Source organism: Syzygium oleosum, unplaced genomic scaffold, assembly GCF_021117445.2.
Source record: "Syzygium oleosum isolate NSW1041296 unplaced genomic scaffold, Sole_v2.1 Sole_v2.20, whole genome shotgun sequence".
Classification (NCBI taxonomy): Eukaryota; Viridiplantae; Streptophyta; class Magnoliopsida; order Myrtales; family Myrtaceae; genus Syzygium; species Syzygium oleosum.
This window is the reverse complement of record NW_026607504.1, coordinates 2,270,008-2,279,239: the sequence shown is the minus strand read 5'-3', so window position 1 is coordinate 2,279,239 and position 9,232 is coordinate 2,270,008. Positions and strand designations below refer to the sequence as shown.

At 45.5% G+C, this 9,232-nt stretch overlaps 1 long non-coding RNA gene across 1 annotated transcript; it reads right to left on the bottom strand.

Annotated features, from left to right (window-relative positions):
- Window positions 1–6,571: 6,571 nt before the first annotated feature.
- Window positions 6,572–8,942, bottom strand: LOC130140613 (uncharacterized). The gene is made up of 3 exons (XR_008818621.1): window positions 8,625–8,942; window positions 7,554–7,629; window positions 6,572–7,466 (listed from the first exon to the last, which is right to left on the bottom strand). It is a non-coding gene; the product is annotated as an uncharacterized LOC130140613 (long non-coding RNA).
- Between the last annotated feature and the right edge of the window lie 290 nt (window positions 8,943–9,232).

The following is a 9,232-nucleotide window of genomic DNA, read 5'->3' as shown; positions in this document are numbered from 1 at the left end:
TAGATCATATCTCCGATCTTTTCCCGAATATCGAATAATTTGACATGCCTCAGCTCAACTTCCCTTTTCTGTCAAATTAGGATAATCTTTCCATTGAGGAACACTTGTGCTGCCACTTAGTTCCCAATCTCAAGCTCTAAAATTCGTCGTCTCCGATCGGGTGACCTTTCTGACGACTCTACTTATCTGTCCGACTCAAAGTCCGTTCACAATGTCCGAAAGCGCACTGACTTAGTCAGTTTATCAACTGCTATTCTGATGGAATCGGGTTTTCTCCGGCTCCCCTTTGATCCTACTACAACATCCTCGGGATCATGTCACATTTCCATTCAAACAGATTTCCTTCTCAATCAGTCGTGCCCATAGCACGGCTATCGACGAAAATCTTCCACAAAACATCGATAATCATCAGCCAAATCTAAGACACTGCCAACCTCCGTTATTGGCATTAATCTTGGCCACTTAGTCATCACCTCAACCTTAGTCGGGTTCACTGTAATTCCATTTCCCTTAGATTATATGTCCAGGGGATATTGTTCTATTGAGCCAAAATTCGCACTTGCCATACTTGGCGTAGAGTGCGTGTTCTCTCAAGATTCACAGCACCTCAGTCAGACTTGCTTCTTGTTCCCAGGCTCTTCGAGTCTCCCAATACATTATCAATGAAGATCGTTATGAATTAATCCCATAATTCTTGGAACATTCGGTTCATTAGGTCTACAGAAGCAGTGAGGCATCCCTTAGTTCAATGGGCATTACTATGAATGCCTCGTGCCCATACCTCGTCTGTTAAGCAGTTGTAATTACATCCTCTTTACATGTCCTTAACAGAAAATTTCCAATCCGTAACACAATCTTAGGAACATTCTCTTTCTGAATTCCTTACCGGTGGCATCCGTTCATAATTCAACCTTAGAGGACACTAAAGTTCCTTGCAATCAATCGAACAGGCTATCGATCCTCGGTAATGGGTACTCATTCCTTTTTGTCGCCTGGTCCTGCTGCCGGTAATTTACGTACCATCTCAATGTCTTGTCCTTTTTCCTCATACCAAATACAGGAACTCTACATGGAGACACACTAGGGCAGATAAATTTTATCCACGAGTCCGTACATTTGGACTTTCAATTCCTTAAACTTTCCACAAGAACATTTAAAACCGCGCTCTCGAAATCAGCTTCATCTCGGGGCCAATCCTTTTACAATTCCACTTCCCGTTCTAGTGGCAACCCGGCAATTCCTAAGGAAAGACCTTGAAAGGTCACACACTTCGTTTACTCTTTCAACTTTAATTCCATCACGATCGGGTCAATCACATTCACCTCGTATCCTTCACAACTATCATCGGATATCTAGTCACCTCAAACGAGGGCATTCAAGGAATCGAGATTCCTCCTCGATTTTCCTGAAGATCAAACCTAAGACGTTCAACTGGGTTGAACTGGATCGTCCTTTAGTCGCAGTCCATAACGGCCTTCTGTCTTATTAGCCAATCCATTTCAATTCCCCACTCAAAATCGCACCTGACCAATACTGTCAAGTTGACACTCTTTTCTCTATTCTCGATTACTATCTCACAGTTAAGACACTTTAACGACACCATCACCTTATCAATCGAGGAATCGTCACACCAAACATGACTCAAGCACAACAGACTCAATCCCATCCAGTTTAACTAGTTGTTCCAACTCCCACTTTCGATGCAAGCCTCAAAACGGCTCGTTTGACGATTTGGCTTTCTAATATCCTTCCTAACCGGTGGAACGAATCGCCTGTTTCCCCGCCATCTGCCTCTTCTCGAGGCGGCGATTATCCTTAATTTGAGCAAATCACTATCCAGAAGTAGTTGTACTTTCCAACTGATCTCGCTCTATCACTTGAGCTCATTCATACACTTCCACATCATTGCTGATGTTCAGTGAAATCATTAGGTTTCAGATATCCGACTTCAGTCCGTCTCGGGATTTCTGAACCTTGTCCCGTGGATTCTCAACCAGTTAAATGGACTCCGTTTCATATCGTTCCACAGTCATCTGACCCTGGCGGAGTCTCATAAACTCTGCTAGTTTCTTCTCCCTAGCACTTGCCGAGAAATATTTTTCATAAAAATTTTCAGTAAAAACAGCCCAGATCCTAGCTGTGCCTTCCGGAAGAATTCTATCTTTGGTGGCTTCCCACCAGTCATTTGCATTATCCTGCAATTGATACACCGCCAGGGTTACCCTCTCATGATCATTGCACTCTAACACCTCAAAAGCCTTCTCAAGCTCCTCTACCCATCGTGGTTCAGCCTCAGGATCACCTTTCCCGGCAAACTTAGGCGGTTTCAGCTTTATAAACTGTTCTACTAGCTGATGCATCGGTCTATTCACAACTCCTTGCCCTTGCCCTTGATTCTCATGATTAATGACAGTAGCAGCAGCCACAGGGGCCTCAACAGGTTGGGCAATTTCAGCAGCTCTTTCCTGAGTCTGCTGTTCTAACAGATTTCCGATCCGTTCCAACGTCCTCATAACGACTTCCATTCGAGGATCCTCAGTAAGTCTAACTTCCACTCTAAGGTCCACTGCAGCTCCAACATCCACTCTAGGATTCTCTACTGCTCTAACACCCATTCCGAGGTCCTTGACAGCCCTAGCTCGAGCACGACCTCGACCTCTCGTTCCTCTTCTAGCGCCCCTTCTTGAGACTCTTCCTACTCCTTTTCCTTCACTGCTCATCCCACAGTTCTACCACTCTCCTACCTGCTATAATTCCACTCAGGAATTAGTAATCTAAGCCGACTAGATCAGTCTAGTTCTAGGCAGTGAATTAACACAATAATTCACTTAGCAGGCAAACAATCATCACAACAAACAATTCGCTCAATCAGTCACAACAAATAATCCGGAGGCACGTGTAGCTCACACTACCCTACACCCATTGAGATCTCCCCAATTACTAACCCAAGGTTTCCGCTCCTTATCACTCCAATTCGACCAACTTTAGATCGAGCTGACCTTGCTCTGATACCAATTCAAACGGGGATGTCACGCCCCGAACTCCCGTCGGGCCCGCAACATCCCGCCTCCGGTCGAATAGCTGCGACGTCCCAGGTTATCGCCGACCTCAACTAAACATCATAGATTTCATTGCGCAAATGGAAACCAAAAAAAAAAAATACCCGGACAAATTAAACTGGGGAGAATTGGGAGAATATACATTTCCAGTACTCGATCAAACTTATTCCACCATATTTACAATAGAACAAACCTTAGATTACCAGTACACACATTCCTAAAACCTTTGAAAGTAAGAACAAAAACAGACGACCTGGCATACTAACTTCCAAAAATGTTACCCTTCTGAAACCCACCGGAAACTCTGCCACATCGTACTTCGCGTGCACTGGTATCCCAAAACGTGCGCGGCGGTGGTGGAGGGTTCATGGGTCCTGTCGGGGTTCTCAAATTATTGGTTGAAACAACCATGAGAACACTTCTCGCAAGTACACCCCTAAACTCAACCTAGGCTATCACGTACCTCCAGACAATTACGCAATCACACACATATATTCACACATGCTGAAACATCACATTGCAGGCACATCAAGTAATATTGCCAGGCTCAATCATGCGCACATCAGCATTCAAACTCAATCACGTCAGATGTACACACGCACATGTATCATTCTCATCCCACTGTTCCTTCCATCCTCATTCCTCTTTCATATTCCTCGCCAGTGACCCGCGTTGAAGTACACGCCTCAGGCACACTGCGACAATTCATTTTCCACAACACTCGCCAGCGACCCGCGTTGAAGTACACGCCCCAGGCACACTGCGATCATTCACCATATCCGGCCCGCGTACCCGTTCACACCTCAGGCCCCAATCGCGACCTGAGCATCACACGCCCCAGGCCCGATCCCAACTCAGCCCGCGCCAAATGCGACATGCCTACATGATTGGAACCCGAGCTTATGATGCCTCGGTCCAATCCCGGTCTCACCGGAGCTGGTCATGCCTCGGACCGAATCTCATACTTGCTTTTTCAAGCCACAGCCTGTGCCAAATGCAACAGACCTACATGATCGCTGCCCGAGCTCATGATAATCGGCCCGATCCCATTCTCGCACTTACACACCTACACATAACTTCCACTATCACATGCCGCACCACTTTTCTTTCTTACTCATGCACATGCTCATCAAGCATTTACCACACTCAACTGGCCCATCACACGTGGCCCGTGCACGCATCAATTAACACGTAAAACATGCTCACTCAGCATTCGACATGGTCAATTTCAACAATTAATTCAATCTGGCCCACGCGTGCACATAATCAAGCACATTTCAATCCATCAAATCACGGTTCAATAAACACACAAGGCCGCTCATGGGCCCACAATCACAGCCACGTTCATAGGCATAATTTCGACATTTCAAAGCCTATTAAACATCACAATCTAACCATACTACCACACACCAAACCGACACTACCTGGCCTTAAATCGAGCCCTAAGTTTGCCAATTCCATCCCACAACATCCGACACTCTATTTAGTCTCACTCCAGCCTCGAAACATCCTCATTTCATCCTCGAGTTACCTCATATAACACACAAACAAATACTCAATTAAATCAACCCCATCCAGAATAATTCAAACATGCCCAAAACACGTAAATTGCCAATTTTCTCCAACCAATTCCGATCCTTCACGACACTTTCTCGCATTAAATAATGGTTCTAAAAATCCAACTTGCGTCCCGAACAAATCATCACAGCCCCGTGAACAGTAAATCACAGCTTGTGAACAGTAATTCGCAGCTTATAAACACACATATAACCATCACAATCGCGAGTAATTTCAATCACAAGGACCCTCACAATTCAGCCACGACATCACACAACAATCTGACACATATACACCACAAATCAAGCCATAAACACATTATTCCGAACCACAAATTCCAGCATGTATACTTCTCGTAGGCAACCCTTATTTACTCTCTAAATAACCCCCAATCCATCATAATTCCAGCCATAATTTCACCCAAGGTGAACTCGATAAATTCGTCCATGAAACAAACCCCAAAATTTGCCGAACACTAGTCCGTTAATACCGAAATCATTATTTTTCTTCCACCAAACGACGTCAAATCGATTTCGGTCCTTCACGGGACTTTTTCACCATAATTTCTTGGTTCTAAAAATCCAACTTGCGCCCGATCGGCCCATCACGGCCCCATGAACAGTAGATCACAGCCACTATTATTTTCTAATTTCCAATAATTAATGCCCGAATTAAATCCCAAGGCCCGCCATAAAATTTCCACTACCAATTCATACAATTCCGCACCTAACTTTATACAGATTTCGCCCAAAATCGCCCGTCGATACCCGAAGTCCTAAATTGAGTTTAGAGCACGACTTACCCGCGTTCTAGACTATCGCGGCTAGAACGGAGAGCGGCGGCACTAAATCGGAGACGGCGGTGACGGCGTACGGCTCCCGGGTGGCGGCGATCGGCTTGGGTGGCGACGGCGCGACTTGGGCGGTGGTTGGGGGCTCACGGCCAAGAGAGAGACCGAGAGGGAGAGAGAGAACGGCGGCATGGGAGGGGGGGGGCTTGAGGCTCGGCGGTGGAGCAGCGGCGATCCGGCGGGCATGACCGGCGGCGGTGATGGCGCGGCGACGACGGCAAAGGGAGAGAGAGAGAGAGAAAATGGGTCCACGGTGGGGGGGGCTTACGGCCAAAAAGGGGGAATTTCACGATGAAGAAGGAGGAAGAAGAGAGAGAGGAGAGAGAGAAAGGGGGGTCAAGGGCTTAAAAATCAATTTTGACCAACTTTTTGGCAATTTACTAAAATGCCCTTCTCTCACACAACTAACCCTTTATTAATTCCCAAGGATAAAATGGTCACTTCCTCCGTTTCTCTCCGAAATCGAATTTTTCCGAAAGAATTGAGCATACCAAAAATTGACACGTGTCACGTGCAACGTTGTCCTAACGTTCCGTCGTGACTTCCTAATTTTCCGGTGTCCAATTTGGGTAAAATTCCATAATTAAGTTCTATTAAACGCAACTCGAGCGTTTCTCGAGCTAACGGGCGACTTGCTGGGGAAATTCGCAGAATCAACTCATGACTGATACTTAATCGAGTCACGTGCAAGTCCGTTCGGTGCGTGACGACCTCGGTTGTCATTAAAATCGCGAAGATCAATCACTTGATCCGAGGGGTACGATCGTTCGGTATAATTTCAGAATCATTCGTCAAGTCGTTTCGTGGTCCAACGGAATCACCCGCGATCCACTACTAGGACAGTGGCGAACTGACCCCTAACTATCCTTGGATCGGCCAACAGTGGCTCAAAATATCACTTCCGCGATTTAATGGTCGAAATCCATTCACGATCGAATTTCCTTTAGTCGCGCGAATTTAATTCCCCTATTAGCCTTTCCCTAATGGTTAGCATTCCCAGGAATGATCAGTTCTGGGCGAGAACTGACTACGAGTACATTCATAAAATCCAGTATTTCATAAATCCCAAATGAACTAATTTTTCAGGATGTCACATCAACTGTCTATTAACCATGATTAATCCTGCATCAAACAACTTCTTGCCAGCAGATCAACTTTTCTAGATATTTGTGCAGGCTTTATAGCCTCAGAAAATAGAAAACCATAAAGTTTCTGCACACTGTATAGTAGCCTCATAACAGAACACCTATAAATTTCTATAAAAAAAGACAAGATTAAACCAGGAAAGTCAGTACATATATTATGGCCAATATACATGGACATATCAAACTCATTAACAGAACACAATTACAAATGAAAAGTAATGCCAGAGCTCCAAAAAGTATGTGCAAGAACCAATTAATTCGTTATTACGACCAAACTTCAAGTGGAGCAAATTGAGTGCTCATAGAGAAAAGCAGAACCTTGGTTAATTGCCCTTTGCAGAAAAGTTCAGGCCTCTGTAGAGGAAGCCTGACTAGCTCCTTCAATGTATCTTTGACATTTTCAAGAGCTCCGATGTCATCAAATGTGACTCCTATGTCACTGGGGGGAATGACATCAGTAAGAAGCCTTTTCTCAAATTCGTTTTCAGTTACAACATCTTGTACAGAAAAAAAACTGACCCACAGTTAGATAATTTGTGATTCTTAACGCAGGTATTCCTGCTACACAAAATTTAGTAGCCAAATAAATATGATAACCTTGAGTGACTTTTTCAAGCTCTTAGACTCGTTCTGAATAGCCTGCAAGATCCCAATGCCATATTGGATGCTGCCAAACATTTCAAAATGGTTTTGCTAATTTTAACCCAAAGATTGCAGCCGATAAAACATGCATCCTGACAGAGAAAGGAACGATTCCTTACCTCTCGCTGGGCAGAACAAGCCCTGAATCAGCATTAGATTCAGGATTCTACATTAAATGATGGCTTAGAGCCCATCCAATGACCTTTTCTGCACCTGCCAATATAAAATTAAATTTTAACACCATGTTAAGGAAACATAGTGAGCAACCTCACTTAAATGGATCAATGGTAATGTACATACTCTCAGTGGTAAGTGTTTGGTCCTTGATGCATATCGTATCAAGTCCTTCACATTCCACTCCGCATCGACCAAGAACCTGCACATAAGGATAAGAAACTATGACATTGTCTCCTCTGCTGCATAAGACTGCCAAACTTAATCGATTTTTGATCGGACAGATTGATCACTATTCAATAAGCACTCGAAGGTTACCAAACAATAATCGATTTTTGAGGCCACAGTCCTCAAAATGGAGTACCTCAAAGCCCTCTAGTGATATGAATACACAAGTAAGCATAAAATTCCCCACAGCCATACTCTATTTCCTACACTATTTCAAATCAGCAGCTCATCCGAAAGAAGCTTGTGCGACTCCACTTACATTCACCAACTAATATTGATATAAAGAGAAGTTAAACTTGGATTGGAATTTGACTCAGGGATTAAAGTACAATAACACTATGTATGGTAGAGGGATTTCGAGGGAAGAGAAAGGATTTTAAATGCGAAGTCTTGTTTGGATGGACAGAAAGAGATGCACAGGAGAAGAAAGGAAGGGATTGTAGAATAAATGCATATGTTCTACAAGAATAACCTATAAGATATTAAGCATATGGTAAAATTATGAGCTCATGTATAACACCTAAGAATGAAATACCATCAATGACTAATCAACCCAACCATCCTAAAAATGAAATACCAGAGGAATCCTAAAAATGTCCTGACTAATCATAATGCTTTGACTAATCCAGAGGAATTTATCGGCATTCAGCATAGCTCAACAATCAAATACCATCACCCAAAAGCAGAGATGGAAACCAGCATTTCTATACTCCTCCGAGCCAAACCTCACAGGATAAAGAGAATATTTAAACCCTACAAATCCACAGGCACCAAACTTGCACAAAACCAAACTGCGGTCAACCCAACATCTGCTTAGACCTATGAACGCCGCACTCGCAATCCTTTAAACCTCCAAAAAATTCAACACCGACGCCACCTTACCCGAGCACAACCTAGCAAAAACAACCATAGATTTCCACTGGCGCTAACCGAAACAGCAAACAGAGAAACAGGAGGCCTTTGAAGTACCGGTAAGAGAGAGAAGGCCAGAGGAGGTTGTGGTTGGCCAGCCAGTCGTAGAGGACGGGGGACGAGGGACTTCCACCGGGCGTACTTCTCGTCGACCGCGTGCTGCTGCTGCGACCTCTTCTCCTTGGCCACCGCCGACGACGACGGCGAAGACTTGGCCGCCGCCGCCGGCTGCGGCTGCTGGTGGTGGAGCTCCTCCTTTGGCTACGGCTTCACCTTCCGCCATCGCTTCTTCGGGGCTTGCGGACGCAGAGCGTCGAGGCGGAGGCTAGGGCTAGGGCATGGCCGACGCAGAGGCGTCGGCAAGGGTTGGGAGAGCGAGCGCGACGTCGTCGGACGTCGGCGTCGGCGTCGGTGTCGATGCCGGCGCCGGCGTCGGCGTCGGAGGCGGAGGCGGAGGCGGAGGCGTCGGAGGAGTCGGACGGACCGCAAGTTCTGAGCCGGGAGGAGAGACAGAGGGGTTGGGGCGTGGGAGTGACGAGAGAGATGAGAGAGAGAGAGAGGCGCTATATTTTCAAAATTGGAGATGCTGACCGGGTGGGCCCCGCGACACGTGTCGCACGGGGGGATGCTCGTTTTTTGCCACAGTGGAATCACAGTGGTACCTA